Source organism: Anomaloglossus baeobatrachus, unplaced genomic scaffold (genome assembly GCF_048569485.1).
Source record: "Anomaloglossus baeobatrachus isolate aAnoBae1 unplaced genomic scaffold, aAnoBae1.hap1 Scaffold_4193, whole genome shotgun sequence".
NCBI classification, from domain to species: Eukaryota; Metazoa; Chordata; class Amphibia; order Anura; family Aromobatidae; genus Anomaloglossus; species Anomaloglossus baeobatrachus.
In genome coordinates, this window is record NW_027443528.1 from 1 (window position 1) to 27,234 (window position 27,234).

At 48.3% G+C, this 27,234-nt stretch overlaps 12 non-coding genes and 2 pseudogenes across 12 annotated transcripts; all 14 read left to right on the forward strand.

Moving 5' to 3' along the window:
- Window positions 1-1,455: 1,455 nt before the first annotated feature.
- Window positions 1,456-1,646, forward strand: LOC142278690 (U2 spliceosomal RNA). The gene has a single exon (XR_012741494.1). It is a non-coding gene; the product is annotated as a U2 spliceosomal RNA (small nuclear RNA).
- Window positions 1,647-3,033: 1,387 nt separating this feature from the next.
- Window positions 3,034-3,224, forward strand: LOC142278702 (U2 spliceosomal RNA). Its single transcript, XR_012741505.1, has one exon. It is a non-coding gene; the product is annotated as a U2 spliceosomal RNA (small nuclear RNA).
- Window positions 3,225-4,611: 1,387 nt separating this feature from the next.
- On the forward strand, window positions 4,612-4,802 carry LOC142278713 (U2 spliceosomal RNA). The gene has a single exon (XR_012741513.1). It is a non-coding gene; the product is annotated as a U2 spliceosomal RNA (small nuclear RNA).
- A 1,387-nt stretch (window positions 4,803-6,189) lies between these two features.
- On the forward strand, window positions 6,190-6,380 carry LOC142278715 (U2 spliceosomal RNA). Its single transcript, XR_012741514.1, has one exon. It is a non-coding gene; the product is annotated as a U2 spliceosomal RNA (small nuclear RNA).
- A 1,387-nt stretch (window positions 6,381-7,767) lies between these two features.
- Window positions 7,768-7,958, forward strand: LOC142278709 (U2 spliceosomal RNA). Its single transcript, XR_012741511.1, has one exon. It is a non-coding gene; the product is annotated as a U2 spliceosomal RNA (small nuclear RNA).
- Window positions 7,959-9,345: 1,387 nt separating this feature from the next.
- LOC142278716 (U2 spliceosomal RNA) lies at window positions 9,346-9,536 on the forward strand. The gene has a single exon (XR_012741515.1). It is a non-coding gene; the product is annotated as a U2 spliceosomal RNA (small nuclear RNA).
- A 1,387-nt stretch (window positions 9,537-10,923) lies between these two features.
- LOC142278691 (U2 spliceosomal RNA) lies at window positions 10,924-11,114 on the forward strand. The gene has a single exon (XR_012741495.1). It is a non-coding gene; the product is annotated as a U2 spliceosomal RNA (small nuclear RNA).
- A 1,387-nt stretch (window positions 11,115-12,501) lies between these two features.
- LOC142278693 (U2 spliceosomal RNA) lies at window positions 12,502-12,692 on the forward strand. Its single transcript, XR_012741496.1, has one exon. It is a non-coding gene; the product is annotated as a U2 spliceosomal RNA (small nuclear RNA).
- A 1,387-nt stretch (window positions 12,693-14,079) lies between these two features.
- LOC142278712 (U2 spliceosomal RNA) lies at window positions 14,080-14,207 on the forward strand (annotated as a pseudogene).
- A 5,457-nt stretch (window positions 14,208-19,664) lies between these two features.
- LOC142278711 (U2 spliceosomal RNA) lies at window positions 19,665-19,868 on the forward strand (annotated as a pseudogene).
- Window positions 19,869-21,255: 1,387 nt separating this feature from the next.
- Window positions 21,256-21,446, forward strand: LOC142278694 (U2 spliceosomal RNA). The gene has a single exon (XR_012741497.1). It is a non-coding gene; the product is annotated as a U2 spliceosomal RNA (small nuclear RNA).
- A 1,387-nt stretch (window positions 21,447-22,833) lies between these two features.
- On the forward strand, window positions 22,834-23,024 carry LOC142278695 (U2 spliceosomal RNA). Its single transcript, XR_012741498.1, has one exon. It is a non-coding gene; the product is annotated as a U2 spliceosomal RNA (small nuclear RNA).
- A 1,387-nt stretch (window positions 23,025-24,411) lies between these two features.
- On the forward strand, window positions 24,412-24,602 carry LOC142278696 (U2 spliceosomal RNA). The gene has a single exon (XR_012741499.1). It is a non-coding gene; the product is annotated as a U2 spliceosomal RNA (small nuclear RNA).
- A 1,387-nt stretch (window positions 24,603-25,989) lies between these two features.
- Window positions 25,990-26,180, forward strand: LOC142278697 (U2 spliceosomal RNA). Its single transcript, XR_012741500.1, has one exon. It is a non-coding gene; the product is annotated as a U2 spliceosomal RNA (small nuclear RNA).
- Window positions 26,181-27,234: the final 1,054 nt, after the last annotated feature.

Consider the following 27,234-nt stretch of genomic DNA (forward strand, 5'->3'; position numbering starts at 1 on the left):
AGAGCTTGCTCTGTCCACTCCACGCATTGACCTGGTATTGCAGTACCTCCATGAACGGTGCACCCCTTCTTAACCCAGTTTCCAAAAGCAGAACTCAATTCACCTGATTCATATTAGCCCGATTTAATGAATTGGAAGAAAGCATACGTCTTCATATGCACCTCAATTTGGCCCATTCACTTTTCACACTTCCTCCTTTTGTTTTTTATCTTTCACACTTTTGACTTTCTTTATTCATCCAAATAGCAAACTCATCACCACTCAACCTGACCAACTCGGCTATGTCCCCGTGCTGCAGTTCTCTGTCTTATCTAGATCATTTGCAATTGAATGGAATAGATCCCTTTTGGACAAAGTGGATTCACCTGCTGCTGCAGTGACCACAGGTGTGATAACATCTAGAATTGGCATCTGGTGCGATCTCTCCGCTTCCACTCCAAAGAAAGTTACCTGTTTATTCCTATCATGCATTGGTTTTTGGGGTTTTCTTTGAGTAATGATGATCTCTTTAGTAGTCTGTTGGCGCCCTCTCCTGGAGGAATAGTTTGCTTGCTCTTGGACATTCTAAAAGAGAGGTCATGATAGACATTGAGCTTCTGAGCTCAATTGGGGACAGTCATGGGTGATGAATGTTTGCAACCTACTGCGAAGCCTCATACCGCAATATAAGGAACGTCAAATACTAAGAAAGGGCGGCCTATGAAAGAATTACTACTTTCAATAAGTACACTTAAACGGCTAATTGGGAATAGAAAAACTGTAAAAAGCCCTCTGAGAAAGCCCCCCTCTAACCTTTGATAGTAAGCTTTTCTGTAGTCTGCCTGTTGATGTATTTTCCGTTTGAACTGTGCACAACATGAAGAGACGGAACACTGGCGGCTTGTCACAATGCCCCCCGATGACATCACAATAGCGCTGCTGCCTAGAAAACAAGCTGCGCAGAAGAAGTTGTTCTTTGGGTGGGAGGGTGGGCTAGTGGAAGGAGGGGGCAATCTCTTTTTTTCCCGGGTGGTAGGGGGATGACAGGAGAAGGGAAGCGGGTGGTGAGAAAGGTACAGAGGGCAGGGTTTGGGGGCTGGGAAGGAAAGGGAAAAGATTAGGGTTTGGGGATGATGAAAGGGCTTTCTACGGGTAAGGATGGCAAAGGGTGGCAGTGACGGAAAGTCAGGCAACCTGTCCTGTCCGTCTTTTTGTATCGTGAATTGGAAAGACTGCAAGGGGGAGGGGAGTTGCTTGCGCCCTAAAGGAGGAGTTATTCAGATTCATTGCAGTGGGCGGCGGCTGCAAAACGCACCATTCTTCTTGTTTTGGCTCTGCAAAGCAGCCTTTTCAAGGGTTGGCTTGGGTGACAAAATGTCTTGTGTAGGCGTGGGTTTGTCTCCCTCTCGCTCTCTCTCCCTAAGATGTGTCCGGCATAGGCCAGGGTGCCACTCGAGGCCCAAACCAATTCTGGTTATCGCTTCTCGGCCTTTTGGCTAAGATCAAGTGTAGTATCTGTTCTTATCAGTTTAATATCTGATACGTCCCCTATCTGGGGACCATATATTAAATGGATTTTTAGAACAGGGAGATGGAAAAAGAGCTTGCTCTGTCCACTCCACGCATTGACCTGGTATTGCAGTACCTCCAGGAACGGTGCACCCCTTCTTAACCCAGTTTCCAAAAGCAGAACTCAATTCACCTGATTCATATTAGCCCGATTTAATGAATTGGAAGAAAGCATACGTCTTCATATGCACCTCAATTTGGCCCATTCACTTTTCACACTTCCTCCTTTTGTTTTTTATCTTTCACACTTTTGACTTTCTTTATTCATCCAAATAGCAAACTCATCACCACTCAACCTGACCAACTCGGCTATGTCCCCGTGCTGCAGTTCTCTGTCTTATCTAGATCATTTGCAATTGAATGGAATAGATCCCTTTTGGACAAAGTGGATTCACCTGCTGCTGCAGTGACCACAGGTGTGATAACATCTAGAATTGGCATCTGGTGCGATCTCTCCGCTTCCACTCCAAAGAAAGTTACCTGTTTATTCCTATCATGCATTGGTTTTTGGGGTTTTCTTTGAGTAATGATGATCTCTTTAGTAGTCTGTTGGCGCCCTCTCCTGGAGGAATAGTTTGCTTGCTCTTGGACATTCTAAAAGAGAGGTCATGATAGACATTGAGCTTCTGAGCTCAATTGGGGACAGTCATGGGTGATGAATGTTTGCAACCTACTGCGAAGCCTCATACCGCAATATAAGGAACGTCAAATACTAAGAAAGGGCGGCCTATGAAAGAATTACTACTTTCAATAAGTACACTTAAACGGCTAATTGGGAATAGAAAAACTGTAAAAAGCCCTCTGAGAAAGCCCCCCTCTAACCTTTGATAGTAAGCTTTTCTGTAGTCTGCCTGTTGATGTATTTTCCGTTTGAACTGTGCACAACATGAAGAGACGGAACACTGGCGGCTTGTCACAATGCCCCCCGATGACATCACAATAGCGCTGCTGCCTAGAAAACAAGCTGCGCAGAAGAAGTTGTTCTTTGGGTGGGAGGGTGGGCTAGTGGAAGGAGGGGGCAATCTCTTTTTTTCCCGGGTGGTAGGGGGATGACAGGAGAAGGGAAGCGGGTGGTGAGAAAGGTACAGAGGGCAGGGTTTGGGGGCTGGGAAGGAAAGGGAAAAGATTAGGGTTTGGGGATGATGAAAGGGCTTTCTACGGGTAAGGATGGCAAAGGGTGGCAGTGACGGAAAGTCAGGCAACCTGTCCTGTCCGTCTTTTTGTATCGTGAATTGGAAAGACTGCAAGGGGGAGGGGAGTTGCTTGCGCCCTAAAGGAGGAGTTATTCAGATTCATTGCAGTGGGCGGCGGCTGCAAAACGCACCATTCTTCTTGTTTTGGCTCTGCAAAGCAGCCTTTTCAAGGGTTGGCTTGGGTGACAAAATGTCTTGTGTAGGCGTGGGTTTGTCTCCCTCTCGCTCTCTCTCCCTAAGATGTGTCCGGCATAGGCCAGGGTGCCACTCGAGGCCCAAACCAATTCTGGTTATCGCTTCTCGGCCTTTTGGCTAAGATCAAGTGTAGTATCTGTTCTTATCAGTTTAATATCTGATACGTCCCCTATCTGGGGACCATATATTAAATGGATTTTTAGAACAGGGAGATGGAAAAAGAGCTTGCTCTGTCCACTCCACGCATTGACCTGGTATTGCAGTACCTCCAGGAACGGTGCACCCCTTCTTAACCCAGTTTCCAAAAGCAGAACTCAATTCACCTGATTCATATTAGCCCGATTTAATGAATTGGAAGAAAGCATACGTCTTCATATGCACCTCAATTTGGCCCATTCACTTTTCACACTTCCTCCTTTTGTTTTTTATCTTTCACACTTTTGACTTTCTTTATTCATCCAAATAGCAAACTCATCACCACTCAACCTGACCAACTCGGCTATGTCCCCGTGCTGCAGTTCTCTGTCTTATCTAGATCATTTGCAATTGAATGGAATAGATCCCTTTTGGACAAAGTGGATTCACCTGCTGCTGCAGTGACCACAGGTGTGATAACATCTAGAATTGGCATCTGGTGCGATCTCTCCGCTTCCACTCCAAAGAAAGTTACCTGTTTATTCCTATCATGCATTGGTTTTTGGGGTTTTCTTTGAGTAATGATGATCTCTTTAGTAGTCTGTTGGCGCCCTCTCCTGGAGGAATAGTTTGCTTGCTCTTGGACATTCTAAAAGAGAGGTCATGATAGACATTGAGCTTCTGAGCTCAATTGGGGACAGTCATGGGTGATGAATGTTTGCAACCTACTGCGAAGCCTCATACCGCAATATAAGGAACGTCAAATACTAAGAAAGGGCGGCCTATGAAAGAATTACTACTTTCAATAAGTACACTTAAACGGCTAATTGGGAATAGAAAAACTGTAAAAAGCCCTCTGAGAAAGCCCCCCTCTAACCTTTGATAGTAAGCTTTTCTGTAGTCTGCCTGTTGATGTATTTTCCGTTTGAACTGTGCACAACATGAAGAGACGGAACACTGGCGGCTTGTCACAATGCCCCCCGATGACATCACAATAGCGCTGCTGCCTAGAAAACAAGCTGCGCAGAAGAAGTTGTTCTTTGGGTGGGAGGGTGGGCTAGTGGAAGGAGGGGGCAATCTCTTTTTTTCCCGGGTGGTAGGGGGATGACAGGAGAAGGGAAGCGGGTGGTGAGAAAGGTACAGAGGGCAGGGTTTGGGGGCTGGGAAGGAAAGGGAAAAGATTAGGGTTTGGGGATGATGAAAGGGCTTTCTACGGGTAAGGATGGCAAAGGGTGGCAGTGACGGAAAGTCAGGCAACCTGTCCTGTCCGTCTTTTTGTATCGTGAATTGGAAAGACTGCAAGGGGGAGGGGAGTTGCTTGCGCCCTAAAGGAGGAGTTATTCAGATTCATTGCAGTGGGCGGCGGCTGCAAAACGCACCATTCTTCTTGTTTTGGCTCTGCAAAGCAGCCTTTTCAAGGGTTGGCTTGGGTGACAAAATGTCTTGTGTAGGCGTGGGTTTGTCTCCCTCTCGCTCTCTCTCCCTAAGATGTGTCCGGCATAGGCCAGGGTGCCACTCGAGGCCCAAACCAATTCTGGTTATCGCTTCTCGGCCTTTTGGCTAAGATCAAGTGTAGTATCTGTTCTTATCAGTTTAATATCTGATACGTCCCCTATCTGGGGACCATATATTAAATGGATTTTTAGAACAGGGAGATGGAAAAAGAGCTTGCTCTGTCCACTCCACGCATTGACCTGGTATTGCAGTACCTCCAGGAACGGTGCACCCCTTCTTAACCCAGTTTCCAAAAGCAGAACTCAATTCACCTGATTCATATTAGCCCGATTTAATGAATTGGAAGAAAGCATACGTCTTCATATGCACCTCAATTTGGCCCATTCACTTTTCACACTTCCTCCTTTTGTTTTTTATCTTTCACACTTTTGACTTTCTTTATTCATCCAAATAGCAAACTCATCACCACTCAACCTGACCAACTCGGCTATGTCCCCGTGCTGCAGTTCTCTGTCTTATCTAGATCATTTGCAATTGAATGGAATAGATCCCTTTTGGACAAAGTGGATTCACCTGCTGCTGCAGTGACCACAGGTGTGATAACATCTAGAATTGGCATCTGGTGCGATCTCTCCGCTTCCACTCCAAAGAAAGTTACCTGTTTATTCCTATCATGCATTGGTTTTTGGGGTTTTCTTTGAGTAATGATGATCTCTTTAGTAGTCTGTTGGCGCCCTCTCCTGGAGGAATAGTTTGCTTGCTCTTGGACATTCTAAAAGAGAGGTCATGATAGACATTGAGCTTCTGAGCTCAATTGGGGACAGTCATGGGTGATGAATGTTTGCAACCTACTGCGAAGCCTCATACCGCAATATAAGGAACGTCAAATACTAAGAAAGGGCGGCCTATGAAAGAATTACTACTTTCAATAAGTACACTTAAACGGCTAATTGGGAATAGAAAAACTGTAAAAAGCCCTCTGAGAAAGCCCCCCTCTAACCTTTGATAGTAAGCTTTTCTGTAGTCTGCCTGTTGATGTATTTTCCGTTTGAACTGTGCACAACATGAAGAGACGGAACACTGGCGGCTTGTCACAATGCCCCCCGATGACATCACAATAGCGCTGCTGCCTAGAAAACAAGCTGCGCAGAAGAAGTTGTTCTTTGGGTGGGAGGGTGGGCTAGTGGAAGGAGGGGGCAATCTCTTTTTTTCCCGGGTGGTAGGGGGATGACAGGAGAAGGGAAGCGGGTGGTGAGAAAGGTACAGAGGGCAGGGTTTGGGGGCTGGGAAGGAAAGGGAAAAGATTAGGGTTTGGGGATGATGAAAGGGCTTTCTACGGGTAAGGATGGCAAAGGGTGGCAGTGACGGAAAGTCAGGCAACCTGTCCTGTCCGTCTTTTTGTATCGTGAATTGGAAAGACTGCAAGGGGGAGGGGAGTTGCTTGCGCCCTAAAGGAGGAGTTATTCAGATTCATTGCAGTGGGCGGCGGCTGCAAAACGCACCATTCTTCTTGTTTTGGCTCTGCAAAGCAGCCTTTTCAAGGGTTGGCTTGGGTGACAAAATGTCTTGTGTAGGCGTGGGTTTGTCTCCCTCTCGCTCTCTCTCCCTAAGATGTGTCCGGCATAGGCCAGGGTGCCACTCGAGGCCCAAACCAATTCTGGTTATCGCTTCTCGGCCTTTTGGCTAAGATCAAGTGTAGTATCTGTTCTTATCAGTTTAATATCTGATACGTCCCCTATCTGGGGACCATATATTAAATGGATTTTTAGAACAGGGAGATGGAAAAAGAGCTTGCTCTGTCCACTCCACGCATTGACCTGGTATTGCAGTACCTCCAGGAACGGTGCACCCCTTCTTAACCCAGTTTCCAAAAGCAGAACTCAATTCACCTGATTCATATTAGCCCGATTTAATGAATTGGAAGAAAGCATACGTCTTCATATGCACCTCAATTTGGCCCATTCACTTTTCACACTTCCTCCTTTTGTTTTTTATCTTTCACACTTTTGACTTTCTTTATTCATCCAAATAGCAAACTCATCACCACTCAACCTGACCAACTCGGCTATGTCCCCGTGCTGCAGTTCTCTGTCTTATCTAGATCATTTGCAATTGAATGGAATAGATCCCTTTTGGACAAAGTGGATTCACCTGCTGCTGCAGTGACCACAGGTGTGATAACATCTAGAATTGGCATCTGGTGCGATCTCTCCGCTTCCACTCCAAAGAAAGTTACCTGTTTATTCCTATCATGCATTGGTTTTTGGGGTTTTCTTTGAGTAATGATGATCTCTTTAGTAGTCTGTTGGCGCCCTCTCCTGGAGGAATAGTTTGCTTGCTCTTGGACATTCTAAAAGAGAGGTCATGATAGACATTGAGCTTCTGAGCTCAATTGGGGACAGTCATGGGTGATGAATGTTTGCAACCTACTGCGAAGCCTCATACCGCAATATAAGGAACGTCAAATACTAAGAAAGGGCGGCCTATGAAAGAATTACTACTTTCAATAAGTACACTTAAACGGCTAATTGGGAATAGAAAAACTGTAAAAAGCCCTCTGAGAAAGCCCCCCTCTAACCTTTGATAGTAAGCTTTTCTGTAGTCTGCCTGTTGATGTATTTTCCGTTTGAACTGTGCACAACATGAAGAGACGGAACACTGGCGGCTTGTCACAATGCCCCCCGATGACATCACAATAGCGCTGCTGCCTAGAAAACAAGCTGCGCAGAAGAAGTTGTTCTTTGGGTGGGAGGGTGGGCTAGTGGAAGGAGGGGGCAATCTCTTTTTTTCCCGGGTGGTAGGGGGATGACAGGAGAAGGGAAGCGGGTGGTGAGAAAGGTACAGAGGGCAGGGTTTGGGGGCTGGGAAGGAAAGGGAAAAGATTAGGGTTTGGGGATGATGAAAGGGCTTTCTACGGGTAAGGATGGCAAAGGGTGGCAGTGACGGAAAGTCAGGCAACCTGTCCTGTCCGTCTTTTTGTATCGTGAATTGGAAAGACTGCAAGGGGGAGGGGAGTTGCTTGCGCCCTAAAGGAGGAGTTATTCAGATTCATTGCAGTGGGCGGCGGCTGCAAAACGCACCATTCTTCTTGTTTTGGCTCTGCAAAGCAGCCTTTTCAAGGGTTGGCTTGGGTGACAAAATGTCTTGTGTAGGCGTGGGTTTGTCTCCCTCTCGCTCTCTCTCCCTAAGATGTGTCCGGCATAGGCCAGGGTGCCACTCGAGGCCCAAACCAATTCTGGTTATCGCTTCTCAGCCTTTTGGCTAAGATCAAGTGTAGTATCTGTTCTTATCAGTTTAATATCTGATACGTCCCCTATCTGGGGACCATATATTAAATGGATTTTTAGAACAGGGAGATGGAAAAAGAGCTTGCTCTGTCCACTCCACGCATTGACCTGGTATTGCAGTACCTCCAGGAACGGTGCACCCCTTCTTAACCCAGTTTCCAAAAGCAGAACTCAATTCACCTGATTCATATTAGCCCGATTTAATGAATTGGAAGAAAGCATACGTCTTCATATGCACCTCAATTTGGCCCATTCACTTTTCACACTTCCTCCTTTTGTTTTTTATCTTTCACACTTTTGACTTTCTTTATTCATCCAAATAGCAAACTCATCACCACTCAACCTGACCAACTCGGCTATGTCCCCGTGCTGCAGTTCTCTGTCTTATCTAGATCATTTGCAATTGAATGGAATAGATCCCTTTTGGACAAAGTGGATTCACCTGCTGCTGCAGTGACCACAGGTGTGATAACATCTAGAATTGGCATCTGGTGCGATCTCTCCGCTTCCACTCCAAAGAAAGTTACCTGTTTATTCCTATCATGCATTGGTTTTTGGGGTTTTCTTTGAGTAATGATGATCTCTTTAGTAGTCTGTTGGCGCCCTCTCCTGGAGGAATAGTTTGCTTGCTCTTGGACATTCTAAAAGAGAGGTCATGATAGACATTGAGCTTCTGAGCTCAATTGGGGACAGTCATGGGTGATGAATGTTTGCAACCTACTGCGAAGCCTCATACCGCAATATAAGGAACGTCAAATACTAAGAAAGGGCGGCCTATGAAAGAATTACTACTTTCAATAAGTACACTTAAACGGCTAATTGGGAATAGAAAAACTGTAAAAAGCCCTCTGAGAAAGCCCCCCTCTAACCTTTGATAGTAAGCTTTTCTGTAGTCTGCCTGTTGATGTATTTTCCGTTTGAACTGTGCACAACATGAAGAGACGGAACACTGGCGGCTTGTCACAATGCCCCCCGATGACATCACAATAGCGCTGCTGCCTAGAAAACAAGCTGCGCAGAAGAAGTTGTTCTTTGGGTGGGAGGGTGGGCTAGTGGAAGGAGGGGGCAATCTCTTTTTTTCCCGGGTGGTAGGGGGATGACAGGAGAAGGGAAGCGGGTGGTGAGAAAGGTACAGAGGGCAGGGTTTGGGGGCTGGGAAGGAAAGGGAAAAGATTAGGGTTTGGGGATGATGAAAGGGCTTTCTACGGGTAAGGATGGCAAAGGGTGGCAGTGACGGAAAGTCAGGCAACCTGTCCTGTCCGTCTTTTTGTATCGTGAATTGGAAAGACTGCAAGGGGGAGGGGAGTTGCTTGCGCCCTAAAGGAGGAGTTATTCAGATTCATTGCAGTGGGCGGCGGCTGCAAAACGCACCATTCTTCTTGTTTTGGCTCTGCAAAGCAGCCTTTTCAAGGGTTGGCTTGGGTGACAAAATGTCTTGTGTAGGCGTGGGTTTGTCTCCCTCTCGCTCTCTCTCCCTAAGATGTGTCCGGCATAGGCCAGGGTGCCACTCGAGGCCCAAACCAATTCTGGTTATCGCTTCTCGGCCTTTTGGCTAAGATCAAGTGTAGTATCTGTTCTTATCAGTTTAATATCTGATACGTCCCCTATCTGGGGACCATATATTAAATGGATTTTTAGAACAGGGAGATGGAAAAAGAGCTTGCTCTGTCCACTCCACGCATTGACCTGGTATTGCAGTACCTCCAGGAACGGTGCACCCCTTCTTAACCCAGTTTCCAAAAGCAGAACTCAATTCACCTGATTCATATTAGCCCGATTTAATGAATTGGAAGAAAGCATACGTCTTCATATGCACCTCAATTTGGCCCATTCACTTTTCACACTTCCTCCTTTTGTTTTTTATCTTTCACACTTTTGACTTTCTTTATTCATCCAAATAGCAAACTCATCACCACTCAACCTGACCAACTCGGCTATGTCCCCGTGCTGCAGTTCTCTGTCTTATCTAGATCATTTGCAATTGAATGGAATAGATCCCTTTTGGACAAAGTGGATTCACCTGCTGCTGCAGTGACCACAGGTGTGATAACATCTAGAATTGGCATCTGGTGCGATCTCTCCGCTTCCACTCCAAAGAAAGTTACCTGTTTATTCCTATCATGCATTGGTTTTTGGGGTTTTCTTTGAGTAATGATGATCTCTTTAGTAGTCTGTTGGCGCCCTCTCCTGGAGGAATAGTTTGCTTGCTCTTGGACATTCTAAAAGAGAGGTCATGATAGACATTGAGCTTCTGAGCTCAATTGGGGACAGTCATGGGTGATGAATGTTTGCAACCTACTGCGAAGCCTCATACCGCAATATAAGGAACGTCAAATACTAAGAAAGGGCGGCCTATGAAAGAATTACTACTTTCAATAAGTACACTTAAACGGCTAATTGGGAATAGAAAAACTGTAAAAAGCCCTCTGAGAAAGCCCCCCTCTAACCTTTGATAGTAAGCTTTTCTGTAGTCTGCCTGTTGATGTATTTTCCGTTTGAACTGTGCACAACATGAAGAGACGGAACACTGGCGGCTTGTCACAATGCCCCCCGATGACATCACAATAGCGCTGCTGCCTAGAAAACAAGCTGCGCAGAAGAAGTTGTTCTTTGGGTGGGAGGGTGGGCTAGTGGAAGGAGGGGGCAATCTCTTTTTTTCCCGGGTGGTAGGGGGATGACAGGAGAAGGGAAGCGGGTGGTGAGAAAGGTACAGAGGGCAGGGTTTGGGGGCTGGGAAGGAAAGGGAAAAGATTAGGGTTTGGGGATGATGAAAGGGCTTTCTACGGGTAAGGATGGCAAAGGGTGGCAGTGACGGAAAGTCAGGCAACCTGTCCTGTCCGTCTTTTTGTATCGTGAATTGGAAAGACTGCAAGGGGGAGGGGAGTTGCTTGCGCCCTAAAGGAGGAGTTATTCAGATTCATTGCAGTGGGCGGCGGCTGCAAAACGCACCATTCTTCTTGTTTTGGCTCTGCAAAGCAGCCTTTTCAAGGGTTGGCTTGGGTGACAAAATGTCTTGTGTAGGCGTGGGTTTGTCTCCCTCTCGCTCTCTCTCCCTAAGATGTGTCCGGCATAGGCCAGGGTGCCACTCGAGGCCCAAACCAATTCTGGTTATCGCTTCTCGGCCTTTTGGCTAAGATCAAGTGTAGTATCTGTTCTTATCAGTTTAATATCTGATACGTCCCCTATCTGGGGACCATATATTAAATGGATTTTTAGAACAGGGAGATGGAAAAAGAGCTTGCTCTGTCCACTCCACGCATTGACCTGGTATTGCAGTACCTCCAGGAACGGTGCACCCCTTCTTAACCCAGTTTCCAAAAGCAGAACTCAATTCACCTGATTCATATTAGCCCGATTTAATGAATTGGAAGAAAGCATACGTCTTCATATGCACCTCAATTTGGCCCATTCACTTTTCACACTTCCTCCTTTTGTTTTTTATCTTTCACACTTTTGACTTTCTTTATTCATCCAAATAGCAAACTCATCACCACTCAACCTGACCAACTCGGCTATGTCCCCGTGCTGCAGTTCTCTGTCTTATCTAGATCATTTGCAATTGAATGGAATAGATCCCTTTTGGACAAAGTGGATTCACCTGCTGCTGCAGTGACCACAGGTGTGATAACATCTAGAATTGGCATCTGGTGCGATCTCTCCGCTTCCACTCCAAAGAAAGTTACCTGTTTATTCCTATCATGCATTGGTTTTTGGGGTTTTCTTTGAGTAATGATGATCTCTTTAGTAGTCTGTTGGCGCCCTCTCCTGGAGGAATAGTTTGCTTGCTCTTGGACATTCTAAAAGAGAGGTCATGATAGACATTGAGCTTCTGAGCTCAATTGGGGACAGTCATGGGTGATGAATGTTTGCAACCTACTGCGAAGCCTCATACCGCAATATAAGGAACGTCAAATACTAAGAAAGGGCGGCCTATGAAAGAATTACTACTTTCAATAAGTACACTTAAACGGCTAATTGGGAATAGAAAAACTGTAAAAAGCCCTCTGAGAAAGCCCCCCTCTAACCTTTGATAGTAAGCTTTTCTGTAGTCTGCCTGTTGATGTATTTTCCGTTTGAACTGTGCACAACATGAAGAGACGGAACACTGGCGGCTTGTCACAATGCCCCCCGATGACATCACAATAGCGCTGCTGCCTAGAAAACAAGCTGCGCAGAAGAAGTTGTTCTTTGGGTGGGAGGGTGGGCTAGTGGAAGGAGGGGGCAATCTCTTTTTTTCCCGGGTGGTAGGGGGATGACAGGAGAAGGGAAGCGGGTGGTGAGAAAGGTACAGAGGGCAGGGTTTGGGGGCTGGGAAGGAAAGGGAAAAGATTAGGGTTTGGGGATGATGAAAGGGCTTTCTACGGGTAAGGATGGCAAAGGGTGGCAGTGACGGAAAGTCAGGCAACCTGTCCTGTCCGTCTTTTTGTATCGTGAATTGGAAAGACTGCAAGGGGGAGGGGAGTTGCTTGCGCCCTAAAGGAGGAGTTATTCAGATTCATTGCAGTGGGCGGCGGCTGCAAAACGCACCATTCTTCTTGTTTTGGCTCTGCAAAGCAGCCTTTTCAAGGGTTGGCTTGGGTGACAAAATGTCTTGTGTAGGCGTGGGTTTGTCTCCCTCTCGCTCTCTCTCCCTAAGATGTGTCCGGCATAGGCCAGGGTGCCACTCGAGGCCCAAACCAATTCTGGTTATCGCTTCTCGGCCTTTTGGCTAAGATCAAGTGTAGTATCTGTTCTTATCAGTTTAATATCTGATACGTCCCCTATCTGGGGACCATATATTAAATGGATTTTTAGAACAGGGAGATGGAAAAAGAGCTTGCTCTGTCCACTCCACGCATTGACCTGGTATTGCAGTACCTCCAGGAACGGTGCACCCCTTCTTAACCCAGTTTCCAAAAGCAGAACTCAATTCACCTGATTCATATTAGCCCGATTTAATGAATTGGAAGAAAGCATACGTCTTCATATGCACCTCAATTTGGCCCATTCACTTTTCACACTTCCTCCTTTTGTTTTTTATCTTTCACACTTTTGACTTTCTTTATTCATCCAAATAGCAAACTCATCACCACTCAACCTGACCAACTCGGCTATGTCCCCGTGCTGCAGTTCTCTGTCTTATCTAGATCATTTGCAATTGAATGGAATAGATCCCTTTTGGACAAAGTGGATTCACCTGCTGCTGCAGTGACCACAGGTGTGATAACATCTAGAATTGGCATCTGGTGCGATCTCTCCGCTTCCACTCCAAAGAAAGTTACCTGTTTATTCCTATCATGCATTGGTTTTTGGGGTTTTCTTTGAGTAATGATGATCTCTTTAGTAGTCTGTTGGCGCCCTCTCCTGGAGGAATAGTTTGCTTGCTCTTGGACATTCTAAAAGAGAGGTCATGATAGACATTGAGCTTCTGAGCTCAATTGGGGACAGTCATGGGTGATGAATGTTTGCAACCTACTGCGAAGCCTCATACCGCAATATAAGGAACGTCAAATACTAAGAAAGGGCGGCCTATGAAAGAATTACTACTTTCAATAAGTACACTTAAACGGCTAATTGGGAATAGAAAAACTGTAAAAAGCCCTCTGAGAAAGCCCCCCTCTAACCTTTGATAGTAAGCTTTTCTGTAGTCTGCCTGTTGATGTATTTTCCGTTTGAACTGTGCACAACATGAAGAGACGGAACACTGGCGGCTTGTCACAATGCCCCCCGATGACATCACAATAGCGCTGCTGCCTAGAAAACAAGCTGCGCAGAAGAAGTTGTTCTTTGGGTGGGAGGGTGGGCTAGTGGAAGGAGGGGGCAATCTCTTTTTTTCCCGGGTGGTAGGGGGATGACAGGAGAAGGGAAGCGGGTGGTGAGAAAGGTACAGAGGGCAGGGTTTGGGGGCTGGGAAGGAAAGGGAAAAGATTAGGGTTTGGGGATGATGAAAGGGCTTTCTACGGGTAAGGATGGCAAAGGGTGGCAGTGACGGAAAGTCAGGCAACCTGTCCTGTCCGTCTTTTTGTATCGTGAATTGGAAAGACTGCAAGGGGGAGGGGAGTTGCTTGCGCCCTAAAGGAGGAGTTATTCAGATTCATTGCAGTGGGCGGCGGCTGCAAAACGCACCATTCTTCTTGTTTTGGCTCTGCAAAGCAGCCTTTTCAAGGGTTGGCTTGGGTGACAAAATGTCTTGTGTAGGCGTGGGTTTGTCTCCCTCTCGCTCTCTCTCCCTAAGATGTGTCCGGCATAGGCCAGGGTGCCACTCGAGGCCCAAACCAATTCTGGTTATCGCTTCTCGGCCTTTTGGCTAAGATCAAGTGTAGTATCTGTTCTTATCAGATCGCTTCTCGGCCTTTTGGCTAAGATCAAGTGTAGTATCTGTTCTTATCAGAACAAACTGAGCTAGCTACACTTGACGAGATACGATCAGGGAGACAAGCTCCGAAGCCCAGCCGAGACCGAAAGAGGGAGATCGGACGGAAGAAGAGCTTGGCAGAAAGAAGCAAGAAGACGAAGGCTCGGAGAAGACTTGGGGAGACCAGAGGAACTTCGAGGAGGAACACAGCGGGAGAAGACACCCGGAGAAGAATCCAAGATCCAGCTCCGGGAACTCAAGCAGGAACCAGCCATGGCAAGCAAGCCAGAGAAGGCAGCCAGGAAGGCTCAGGACCCAGGGACCTCCAGGAAGGCTCATCCAGAGGCTTCTTCGGCCCAAGAGGCCCCTACCTCCGACGCCAGCCAGCCGGAGGGAGCCCGGACGCCGCCTGAAAAGGCTCCAACCCTGGAGCCTTGGATGCGGCAGACGGTCGCCCTGAAGCTAAAGGCGGTGGATGGTAGGTTGCCGGACATGTCCAGCGACGTGTTCTGCAAGAAGATGATTCTGGATCAGGGCTTCTCCAGGGCGGAAACCCTGAGTGTCCAGACCTTCATGACTGGCATTTTTCTGGTAACCTTTGCCACGGTGAATGCCTGCAGGAGATACTGGGAGGCGATGAACGCAGCGATGCCGGACTCCCCTTTTCATTCTTTTTTAGGATCCTGTCCTATACAGAGGGATGAGAAGAGGATCACGGTCTCCATGCGGAACCCGCACACCCCAGGAAGAGACATCTCCACGTTCCTGGGACATCTCTGCACAGTGGTGAGGGAGCCATCCCACATCCTTAACGGCAACGGATTCTGGACGGGTAAGTGGTCAGTAACCGTCCGACTCTACAGGGAACCAGCATCCGAGGATGGTCTCCAGCACCTGCCCCCGACATTCTCTCTGGGAAACTCCTATGGTCTCATCTACTACCCGGACATGCCACACAACTGCAGGAAATGTGGCGGGAAAGGGCATTCGATGAAGACCTGCAAGGAGGACGCCTGCAGGGTTTGCCGGGTGACAGGACACAGCTCCAAGGACTGCCCAAAGAAGAAGACTTGCAACCTATGTGGACAGGCGGACCACCTTTACAAGGACTGCCCACAGCGGGAGAAATCCTGGGCAAGGGTTGCCGCGGCGACCCAGTATCGGGTAGTCACAGCTTCGTCGACCAAGGCAGCTACGACCAAGGCCACAGAGGCCAAGGACAAGGCGGCCAAGAACCCGGCGACCGTGGCTCCAGCCGATGCCCCAGCAGCCACGGAGTCCAGGGAAAAGAAGGGTAAGAAAACTGCTGCCCCCTCCCTGGTCCCCCCCCCTGTCACCCCTGTCCAAACCCCTCCCCCCCCGGCCAACCCTACTGAGGATTCCACTACCTCCACCTCATTTCCCTACTCCTCAGCTGGTCTCCTCACCCCCCCCCCAAAGCCCACTCTCCCTCCCCAGACCATGAGAGCAGAGGGCCTCAGCACTCTTGCACTTTTCACCGAGGAGGATTTTCCAGCTCTTGTCTCCTCAGGTACAGGCCAAAGGAAAAGGAAGGTGGAAGATAGTCCTGTCGCAGAACCTTCCAAGCTGTTCATTGTGGACCTTAACCCACCCCAGGAAGAGGAGGATGGCCTCCTCCCAGAACCGGACGTGTTGGAGCAGATGGTGGAGTCCCTTGTGGCCGAAGAAGAAATGGAGGAGTCGGAAGCCACTGAGGCACCATCCCTGCTTGATCAGCTAGCAGAAGAGGGTCTGCTGGAGATACCCTTACCAGCAGGTGCCAAAGAGGAAGAACCGCCCGACCGGAGTGGTAACTAAGGCACACCGCCTGCTCTAACTTTCTCTTTCCTCCAATGACTGCTAACATTAACATCTTTTCCATTAATGTTAGGAGCATCAGAGACAAGTTCCGACGTCAGACAATTTTTGCGTTCCTTAACACTCAGTCTAGTGATGTATTTTTCCTGCAGGAATGCTCCCTTCCCTCCTCTAGGTCCTTCAACCATCTGGCCAGGGAGTGGACCCATGGCCCATCCTACTGGTCTGGCGGGGGCGACTGTAGGTCCGCGGGGGTCGCCGTGCTGATCAGGGGAAGCGCCTTCACATTGGACTCTGTTCAGGAAATCGTCTGCGGCAGGTTACTGCTCGTGGATGGCACCTGGGCGGGAGAACCTGTCAGGTTCATCAATGTGTATGCTTCTCCTGTGAAGAGCGATCGACTGGAGCTCCTCCAAGCCCTGCGCCCTCAGCTCGCTACCGCCAGGACGGTAGTGATGGCCGGGGATTTCAACTGCCCGATTGAGGAGGATGGACGCAGTTCTGGAACGGCTGCCAAGTTGGACGTCACATCCAAACTGCTCATTGAGATGGTGACCGAAGCCTCTCTTGTGGACGTTGTTGGCTCCATCGGACACGGATCCGTGAACTATTCATGGTGCCGATCCGATGGCTCGCTGCGTTCCAGGATTGACTTTGTGTTTACCTCTCGGGCGGTTGGGCGGAGTGGGCACTCGATGGTCCCCTGCTTCTTCTCTGACCACAGAGCCATTCACTTTCAAGGTGTGCTGGGCCATGGCTTCCCCATTGGCCCGGGCTCCTGGAAGCTGAACTGCTCTCTGCTGGAAAAGGGTGAGATTCTGGAGGAGCTTAGAGCTGCCTACTCCACGTGGCGGGCCTACAAGGCGGGCTTCCAGTCTGTTTCTGACTGGTGGGAATACGTTAAACTCGAGTTCCGTTTCTTCTTTCAGGCAAAGAGTCAACAACAGGCGTGTCTGAAGAGGAGGGACTTCAGGAGACTCCAGCGTGAGCTGCGTTCCCTGCAGGACCTTCTTCGATGCGGCTGGGACGTGAGAGAGGAGCTGGAGGAGACTAAGAGGAGCCTGAAAAGGCACTTCGAGGAGGAGTCCGAGCGAATTGTCTTCCGTTCCAAAGTGGAGAACCTGGAGAAGGGTGAGAAATGTAACTCGTTCTTTTTCAGGAAACTCCACGCCGGTCACACGCCCATGAATGAACTACGAGACGAGAGTGGAAACATGCGACGCGGGAAAGAGAACGTGATGAAGGTCGTCAGCGACTTCTACAGCGAACTCTACGCCCGCAAGACTACTGACCCCGAGGCCGCCGATAAGTTCCTGTCAGGTATCACTAACCATCTTGACCCTGCAGACGCGGCGGCCATGGATGTTCCTCTGACGGTGGACGAGCTGCTCTCGGCTGCCAAATCCTTTAGTTCTGGCAGGACACCGGGCAGTGACGGCCTCCCAGCAGAGCTCTATGTAGCGCTGGGAGACCTAATCTGTCCGGACCTGTTAGGGCTGTATGAGGAGATGGTGGTGGAGGGCAGAATGCCTCCATCTCTGAGGGAAGGAATGGTCACGATCCTGTACAAGCGTAAAGGAGAGAGGTGCGACCTGAAGAATTGGCGTCCCATCACCCTTCTGAACGTCGACTACAAGATCCTGGCCAAGACGATGGCAACGAGATTGAAGACTGTTATCGGACGGATCATCCACCCGGACCAGACCTGCGGCATCCCCGGACGTCGCATCGCAGACAGCCTGGCTCTCATGCGGGACACGGTCGAGTACATCAAAGCCCGCCGGGTGCACGCAGCCCTGATCTCGTTGGATCAGGAAAAGGCCTTCGACCGTGTTTCCCATGAGTTCCTGGGCAAAGCTCTGCACAGGTTAGGTTTGGGTAACATGTTTTGCTTGTATGTCCAACTAATGTATTTTGATATTCACAGCTCGGTGTTGGTGAACGGCTGGAAGACTGACCCCTTCCCGGTCCTCTCAGGGGTCAGACAAGGCTGTCCTCTGTCACCTCTTCTTTTTGTTTGTGTTATAGAACTCTTTGCAGAGGCTATCCGGCGGAATGGAGAGATCAGAGGGATCACCGCACCAGGACCAGAACGCTTCGAGGTCAAGTGCTCGCTCTACATGGACGACGTGACCGTCTTCTGCGCGGACCGGCGCTCAGTCGACACCCTCGTCCAGACCTGTGAGACCTTTGGACGGGCTTCGGGAGCCAAAGTCAACTGCGGGAAGTCGGAAGCCATGCTCTTCGGGGACTGGCAGCCGGCCTCTTCCGCCCCCTTCCCTTTCAGCATCCAGCCGGATTTCATCAAGGTTCTTGGAGTCTGGTTCGGGAAGGAAGGAGCAGCCCTCAAGTCCTGGGAGGAACGCTTGACCAAGATCACCCAACGGATCGGTCTGTGGAGCCTCAGACGCCTCACCTGTGAGGGCAAAGCACTGGTCCTGCGTAACGAGGTACTGCCCGTGCTGCAGTACACGGCCCAGGCCTGGCCCCCCCTTGCCACCGTGTGCAGGGCCATTACCAGGACGGTGTTTCGTTTTGTCTGGGGATCCAAGATGGACAGAGTAAAGCGGAGCATCATGTACAAGGATCCTCGCAAGGGTGGGAAGGGCGTACCCGATATCCCCACCCTCCTGCGATCCTCCTTCGTATGTGACTGCGTTCGCCGAACTCTGCGAGTCAAGAGAGGTTCCGCGGGTGGGTCCATGTCTCGCTTCTTCCTGCTCCCCCTTTGGAGACGGTTAGGCTGGGACAAGTGGGACAGCTCCTTCCCCTACAACTGGACGGCGCCATGGTTCTACGGAGACGTGGTTCGGTTTGTGAGGGAACACCAACTGGAGGGACTGAAGCCTGATTTGTGGAAGCCAAAGACTATCCACAAACTCATCAGAGCCAAGGACGAAATGGAGAACATTCCAGGACTTCATCACGACACACTGGAGACTGTTTGGACAAACGTGTCATCGGCTGGATTGACCAACGGGCACAAGGACTTGTCATGGATGGCGATACAGGGCGGACTGCCCGTCCGGTCATTCATGCACGCCCGGAACCTGTGCAAAACCCGGTACTGCCCAAGGTGCCCCTTCGTGGAGGAAACATCGCTGCACGCCTTTTGGGACTGCCGTTTCGCACAGCGCCTGTTGGTTGCCCTGGAGGATGACCTGAGGAACTCCGTCCCCAGAGGGAGCCTATCGTACCATTCCGTACTTTATGGACTCTTCCCTGGGACTCACACCGTTGGAGCCATCCAGGAGGCTTGGCGCCTTATGAACTGCTTTAAGGACGCTATTTGGGTCGCCAGGAACCGGCTCATCTTGAAGAGGGAGAGGATGTCTATCCAGGATTGCCGCAAGCTGATCCACAGCCTGCTCAGAGACTATTCCATCATGGACAGTCCGGACGACAGCGCCGAGGAGGAGGTTTAGACCTCTTCCATGCCCCCTCCCTCCTTTTCCCGTTATGTGCGTCTTTCAATAAAGCTTCGGGCCTGTGATTTCCCCAACCTATCCCCCTTTTCCCCTACCCCCATCCCCCAATCGCCGGTTCGTCGTTATTTATTGTCTAACTTTTTCTTTCAGCTTGAGTGTTATGGATAAGCATAGGAGTGTGATGCATAGTTTAGTGCGTCGTACTCTATGGCTATGTAAGAAGGATTGTATAGTTCTGTGTGTACGGGGCTGCGGCACTGTACACGGTTTGTTACCTTTTTGTGAGTAGTGCATGATAATAAAGATGCTGTTAAATCAAAAATCTGTTCTTATCAGTTTAATATCTGATACGTCCCCTATCTGGGGACCATATATTAAATGGATTTTTAGAACAGGGAGATGGAAAAAGAGCTTGCTCTGTCCACTCCACGCATTGACCTGGTATTGCAGTACCTCCAGGAACGGTGCACCCCTTCTTAACCCAGTTTCCAAAAGCAGAACTCAATTCACCTGATTCATATTAGCCCGATTTAATGAATTGGAAGAAAGCATACGTCTTCATATGCACCTCAATTTGGCCCATTCACTTTTCACACTTCCTCCTTTTGTTTTTTATCTTTCACACTTTTGACTTTCTTTATTCATCCAAATAGCAAACTCATCACCACTCAACCTGACCAACTCGGCTATGTCCCCGTGCTGCAGTTCTCTGTCTTATCTAGATCATTTGCAATTGAATGGAATAGATCCCTTTTGGACAAAGTGGATTCACCTGCTGCTGCAGTGACCACAGGTGTGATAACATCTAGAATTGGCATCTGGTGCGATCTCTCCGCTTCCACTCCAAAGAAAGTTACCTGTTTATTCCTATCATGCATTGGTTTTTGGGGTTTTCTTTGAGTAATGATGATCTCTTTAGTAGTCTGTTGGCGCCCTCTCCTGGAGGAATAGTTTGCTTGCTCTTGGACATTCTAAAAGAGAGGTCATGATAGACATTGAGCTTCTGAGCTCAATTGGGGACAGTCATGGGTGATGAATGTTTGCAACCTACTGCGAAGCCTCATACCGCAATATAAGGAACGTCAAATACTAAGAAAGGGCGGCCTATGAAAGAATTACTACTTTCAATAAGTACACTTAAACGGCTAATTGGGAATAGAAAAACTGTAAAAAGCCCTCTGAGAAAGCCCCCCTCTAACCTTTGATAGTAAGCTTTTCTGTAGTCTGCCTGTTGATGTATTTTCCGTTTGAACTGTGCACAACATGAAGAGACGGAACACTGGCGGCTTGTCACAATGCCCCCCGATGACATCACAATAGCGCTGCTGCCTAGAAAACAAGCTGCGCAGAAGAAGTTGTTCTTTGGGTGGGAGGGTGGGCTAGTGGAAGGAGGGGGCAATCTCTTTTTTTCCCGGGTGGTAGGGGGATGACAGGAGAAGGGAAGCGGGTGGTGAGAAAGGTACAGAGGGCAGGGTTTGGGGGCTGGGAAGGAAAGGGAAAAGATTAGGGTTTGGGGATGATGAAAGGGCTTTCTACGGGTAAGGATGGCAAAGGGTGGCAGTGACGGAAAGTCAGGCAACCTGTCCTGTCCGTCTTTTTGTATCGTGAATTGGAAAGACTGCAAGGGGGAGGGGAGTTGCTTGCGCCCTAAAGGAGGAGTTATTCAGATTCATTGCAGTGGGCGGCGGCTGCAAAACGCACCATTCTTCTTGTTTTGGCTCTGCAAAGCAGCCTTTTCAAGGGTTGGCTTGGGTGACAAAATGTCTTGTGTAGGCGTGGGTTTGTCTCCCTCTCGCTCTCTCTCCCTAAGATGTGTCCGGCATAGGCCAGGGTGCCACTCGAGGCCCAAACCAATTCTGGTTATCGCTTCTCGGCCTTTTGGCTAAGATCAAGTGTAGTATCTGTTCTTATCAGTTTAATATCTGATACGTCCCCTATCTGGGGACCATATATTAAATGGATTTTTAGAACAGGGAGATGGAAAAAGAGCTTGCTCTGTCCACTCCACGCATTGACCTGGTATTGCAGTACCTCCAGGAACGGTGCACCCCTTCTTAACCCAGTTTCCAAAAGCAGAACTCAATTCACCTGATTCATATTAGCCCGATTTAATGAATTGGAAGAAAGCATACGTCTTCATATGCACCTCAATTTGGCCCATTCACTTTTCACACTTCCTCCTTTTGTTTTTTATCTTTCACACTTTTGACTTTCTTTATTCATCCAAATAGCAAACTCATCACCACTCAACCTGACCAACTCGGCTATGTCCCCGTGCTGCAGTTCTCTGTCTTATCTAGATCATTTGCAATTGAATGGAATAGATCCCTTTTGGACAAAGTGGATTCACCTGCTGCTGCAGTGACCACAGGTGTGATAACATCTAGAATTGGCATCTGGTGCGATCTCTCCGCTTCCACTCCAAAGAAAGTTACCTGTTTATTCCTATCATGCATTGGTTTTTGGGGTTTTCTTTGAGTAATGATGATCTCTTTAGTAGTCTGTTGGCGCCCTCTCCTGGAGGAATAGTTTGCTTGCTCTTGGACATTCTAAAAGAGAGGTCATGATAGACATTGAGCTTCTGAGCTCAATTGGGGACAGTCATGGGTGATGAATGTTTGCAACCTACTGCGAAGCCTCATACCGCAATATAAGGAACGTCAAATACTAAGAAAGGGCGGCCTATGAAAGAATTACTACTTTCAATAAGTACACTTAAACGGCTAATTGGGAATAGAAAAACTGTAAAAAGCCCTCTGAGAAAGCCCCCCTCTAACCTTTGATAGTAAGCTTTTCTGTAGTCTGCCTGTTGATGTATTTTCCGTTTGAACTGTGCACAACATGAAGAGACGGAACACTGGCGGCTTGTCACAATGCCCCCCGATGACATCACAATAGCGCTGCTGCCTAGAAAACAAGCTGCGCAGAAGAAGTTGTTCTTTGGGTGGGAGGGTGGGCTAGTGGAAGGAGGGGGCAATCTCTTTTTTTCCCGGGTGGTAGGGGGATGACAGGAGAAGGGAAGCGGGTGGTGAGAAAGGTACAGAGGGCAGGGTTTGGGGGCTGGGAAGGAAAGGGAAAAGATTAGGGTTTGGGGATGATGAAAGGGCTTTCTACGGGTAAGGATGGCAAAGGGTGGCAGTGACGGAAAGTCAGGCAACCTGTCCTGTCCGTCTTTTTGTATCGTGAATTGGAAAGACTGCAAGGGGGAGGGGAGTTGCTTGCGCCCTAAAGGAGGAGTTATTCAGATTCATTGCAGTGGGCGGCGGCTGCAAAACGCACCATTCTTCTTGTTTTGGCTCTGCAAAGCAGCCTTTTCAAGGGTTGGCTTGGGTGACAAAATGTCTTGTGTAGGCGTGGGTTTGTCTCCCTCTCGCTCTCTCTCCCTAAGATGTGTCCGGCATAGGCCAGGGTGCCACTCGAGGCCCAAACCAATTCTGGTTATCGCTTCTCGGCCTTTTGGCTAAGATCAAGTGTAGTATCTGTTCTTATCAGTTTAATATCTGATACGTCCCCTATCTGGGGACCATATATTAAATGGATTTTTAGAACAGGGAGATGGAAAAAGAGCTTGCTCTGTCCACTCCACGCATTGACCTGGTATTGCAGTACCTCCAGGAACGGTGCACCCCTTCTTAACCCAGTTTCCAAAAGCAGAACTCAATTCACCTGATTCATATTAGCCCGATTTAATGAATTGGAAGAAAGCATACGTCTTCATATGCACCTCAATTTGGCCCATTCACTTTTCACACTTCCTCCTTTTGTTTTTTATCTTTCACACTTTTGACTTTCTTTATTCATCCAAATAGCAAACTCATCACCACTCAACCTGACCAACTCGGCTATGTCCCCGTGCTGCAGTTCTCTGTCTTATCTAGATCATTTGCAATTGAATGGAATAGATCCCTTTTGGACAAAGTGGATTCACCTGCTGCTGCAGTGACCACAGGTGTGATAACATCTAGAATTGGCATCTGGTGCGATCTCTCCGCTTCCACTCCAAAGAAAGTTACCTGTTTATTCCTATCATGCATTGGTTTTTGGGGTTTTCTTTGAGTAATGATGATCTCTTTAGTAGTCTGTTGGCGCCCTCTCCTGGAGGAATAGTTTGCTTGCTCTTGGACATTCTAAAAGAGAGGTCATGATAGACATTGAGCTTCTGAGCTCAATTGGGGACAGTCATGGGTGATGAATGTTTGCAACCTACTGCGAAGCCTCATACCGCAATATAAGGAACGTCAAATACTAAGAAAGGGCGGCCTATGAAAGAATTACTACTTTCAATAAGTACACTTAAACGGCTAATTGGGAATAGAAAAACTGTAAAAAGCCCTCTGAGAAAGCCCCCCTCTAACCTTTGATAGTAAGCTTTTCTGTAGTCTGCCTGTTGATGTATTTTCCGTTTGAACTGTGCACAACATGAAGAGACGGAACACTGGCGGCTTGTCACAATGCCCCCCGATGACATCACAATAGCGCTGCTGCCTAGAAAACAAGCTGCGCAGAAGAAGTTGTTCTTTGGGTGGGAGGGTGGGCTAGTGGAAGGAGGGGGCAATCTCTTTTTTTCCCGGGTGGTAGGGGGATGACAGGAGAAGGGAAGCGGGTGGTGAGAAAGGTACAGAGGGCAGGGTTTGGGGGCTGGGAAGGAAAGGGAAAAGATTAGGGTTTGGGGATGATGAAAGGGCTTTCTACGGGTAAGGATGGCAAAGGGTGGCAGTGACGGAAAGTCAGGCAACCTGTCCTGTCCGTCTTTTTGTATCGTGAATTGGAAAGACTGCAAGGGGGAGGGGAGTTGCTTGCGCCCTAAAGGAGGAGTTATTCAGATTCATTGCAGTGGGCGGCGGCTGCAAAACGCACCATTCTTCTTGTTTTGGCTCTGCAAAGCAGCCTTTTCAAGGGTTGGCTTGGGTGACAAAATGTCTTGTGTAGGCGTGGGTTTGTCTCCCTCTCGCTCTCTCTCCCTAAGATGTGTCCGGCATAGGCCAGGGTGCCACTCGAGGCCCAAACCAATTCTGGTTATCGCTTCTCGGCCTTTTGGCTAAGATCAAGTGTAGTATCTGTTCTTATCAGTTTAATATCTGATACGTCCCCTATCTGGGGACCATATATTAAATGGATTTTTAGAACAGGGAGATGGAAAAAGAGCTTGCTCTGTCCACTCCACGCATTGACCTGGTATTGCAGTACCTCCAGGAACGGTGCACCCCTTCTTAACCCAGTTTCCAAAAGCAGAACTCAATTCACCTGATTCATATTAGCCCGATTTAATGAATTGGAAGAAAGCATACGTCTTCATATGCACCTCAATTTGGCCCATTCACTTTTCACACTTCCTCCTTTTGTTTTTTATCTTTCACACTTTTGACTTTCTTTATTCATCCAAATAGCAAACTCATCACCACTCAACCTGACCAACTCGGCTATGTCCCCGTGCTGCAGTTCTCTGTCTTATCTAGATCATTTGCAATTGAATGGAATAGATCCCTTTTGGACAAAGTGGATTCACCTGCTGCTGCAGTGACCACAGGTGTGATAACATCTAGAATTGGCATCTGGTGCGATCTCTCCGCTTCCACTCCAAAGAAAGTTACCTGTTTATTCCTATCATGCATTGGTTTTTGGGGTTTTCTTTGAGTAATGATGATCTCTTTAGTAGTCTGTTGGCGCCCTCTCCTGGAGGAATAGTTTGCTTGCTCTTGGACATTCTAAAAGAGAGGTCATGATAGACATTGAGCTTCTGAGCTCAATTGGGGACAGTCATGGGTGATGAATGTTTGCAACCTACTGCGAAGCCTCATACCGCAATATAAGGAACGTCAAATACTAAGAAAGGGCGGCCTATGAAAGAATTACTACTTTCAATAAGTACACTTAAACGGCTAATTGGGAATAGAAAAACTGTAAAAAGCCCTCTGAGAAAGCCCCCCTCTAACCTTTGATAGTAAGCTTTTCTGTAGTCTGCCTGTTGATGTATTTTCCGTTTGAACTGTGCACAACATGAAGAGACGGAACACTGGCGGCTTGTCACAATGCCCCCCGATGACATCACAATAGCGCTGCTGCCTAGAAAACAAGCTGCGCAGAAGAAGTTGTTCTTTGGGTGGGAGGGTGGGCTAGTGGAAGGAGGGGGCAATCTCTTTTTTTCCCGGGTGGTAGGGGGATGACAGGAGAAGGGAAGCGGGTGGTGAGAAAGGTACAGAGGGCAGGGTTTGGGGGCTGGGAAGGAAAGGGAAAAGATTAGGGTTTGGGGATGATGAAAGGGCTTTCTACGGGTAAGGATGGCAAAGGGTGGCAGTGACGGAAAGTCAGGCAACCTGTCCTGTCCGTCTTTTTGTATCGTGAATTGGAAAGACTGCAAGGGGGAGGGGAGTTGCTTGCGCCCTAAAGGAGGAGTTATTCAGATTCATTGCAGTGGGCGGCGGCTGCAAAACGCACCATTCTTCTTGTTTTGGCTCTGCAAAGCAGCCTTTTCAAGGGTTGGCTTGGGTGACAAAATGTCTTGTGTAGGCGTGGGTTTGTCTCCCTCTCGCTCTCTCTCCCTAAGATGTGTCCGGCATAGGCCAGGGTGCCACTCGAGGCCCAAACCAATTCTGGTTATCGCTTCTCGGCCTTTTGGCTAAGATCAAGTGTAGTATCTGTTCTTATCAGTTTAATATCTGATACGTCCCCTATCTGGGGACCATATATTAAATGGATTTTTAGAACAGGGAGATGGAAAAAGAGCTTGCTCTGTCCACTCCACGCATTGACCTGGTATTGCAGTACCTCCAGGAACGGTGCACCCCTTCTTAACCCAGTTTCCAAAAGCAGAACTCAATTCACCTGATTCATATTAGCCCGATTTAATGAATTGGAAGAAAGCATACGTCTTCATATGCACCTCAATTTGGCCCATTCACTTTTCACACTTCCTCCTTTTGTTTTTTATCTTTCACACTTTTGACTTTCTTTATTCATCCAAATAGCAAACTCATCACCACTCAACCTGACCAACTCGGCTATGTCCCCGTGCTGCAGTTCTCTGTCTTATCTAGATCATTTGCAATTGAATGGAATAGATCCCTTTTGGACAAAGTGGATTCACCTGCTGCTGCAGTGACCACAGGTGTGATAACATCTAGAATTGGCATCTGGTGCGATCTCTCCGCTTCCACTCCAAAGAAAGTTACCTGTTTATTCCTATCATGCATTGGTTTTTGGGGTTTTCTTTGAGTAATGATGATCTCTTTAGTAGTCTGTTGGCGCCCTCTCCTGGAGGAATAGTTTGCTTGCTCTTGGACATTCTAAAAGAGAGGTCATGATAGACATTGAGCTTCTGAGCTCAATTGGGGACAGTCATGGGTGATGAATGTTTGCAACCTACTGCGAAGCCTCATACCGCAATATAAGGAACGTCAAATACTAAGAAAGGGCGGCCTATGAAAGAATTACTACTTTCAATAAGTACACTTAAACGGCTAATTGGGAATAGAAAAACTGTAAAAAGCCCTCTGAGAAAGCCCCCCTCTAACCTTTGATAGTAAGCTTTTCTGTAGTCTGCCTGTTGATGTATTTTCCGTTTGAACTGTGCACAACATGAAGAGACGGAACACTGGCGGCTTGTCACAATGCCCCCCGATGACATCACAATAGCGCTGCTGCCTAGAAAACAAGCTGCGCAGAAGAAGTTGTTCTTTGGGTGGGAGGGTGGGCTAGTGGAAGGAGGGGGCAATCTCTTTTTTTCCCGGGTGGTAGGGGGATGACAGGAGAAGGGAAGCGGGTGGTGAGAAAGGTACAGAGGGCAGGGTTTGGGGGCTGGGAAGGAAAGGGAAAAGATTAGGGTTTGGGGATGATGAAAGGGC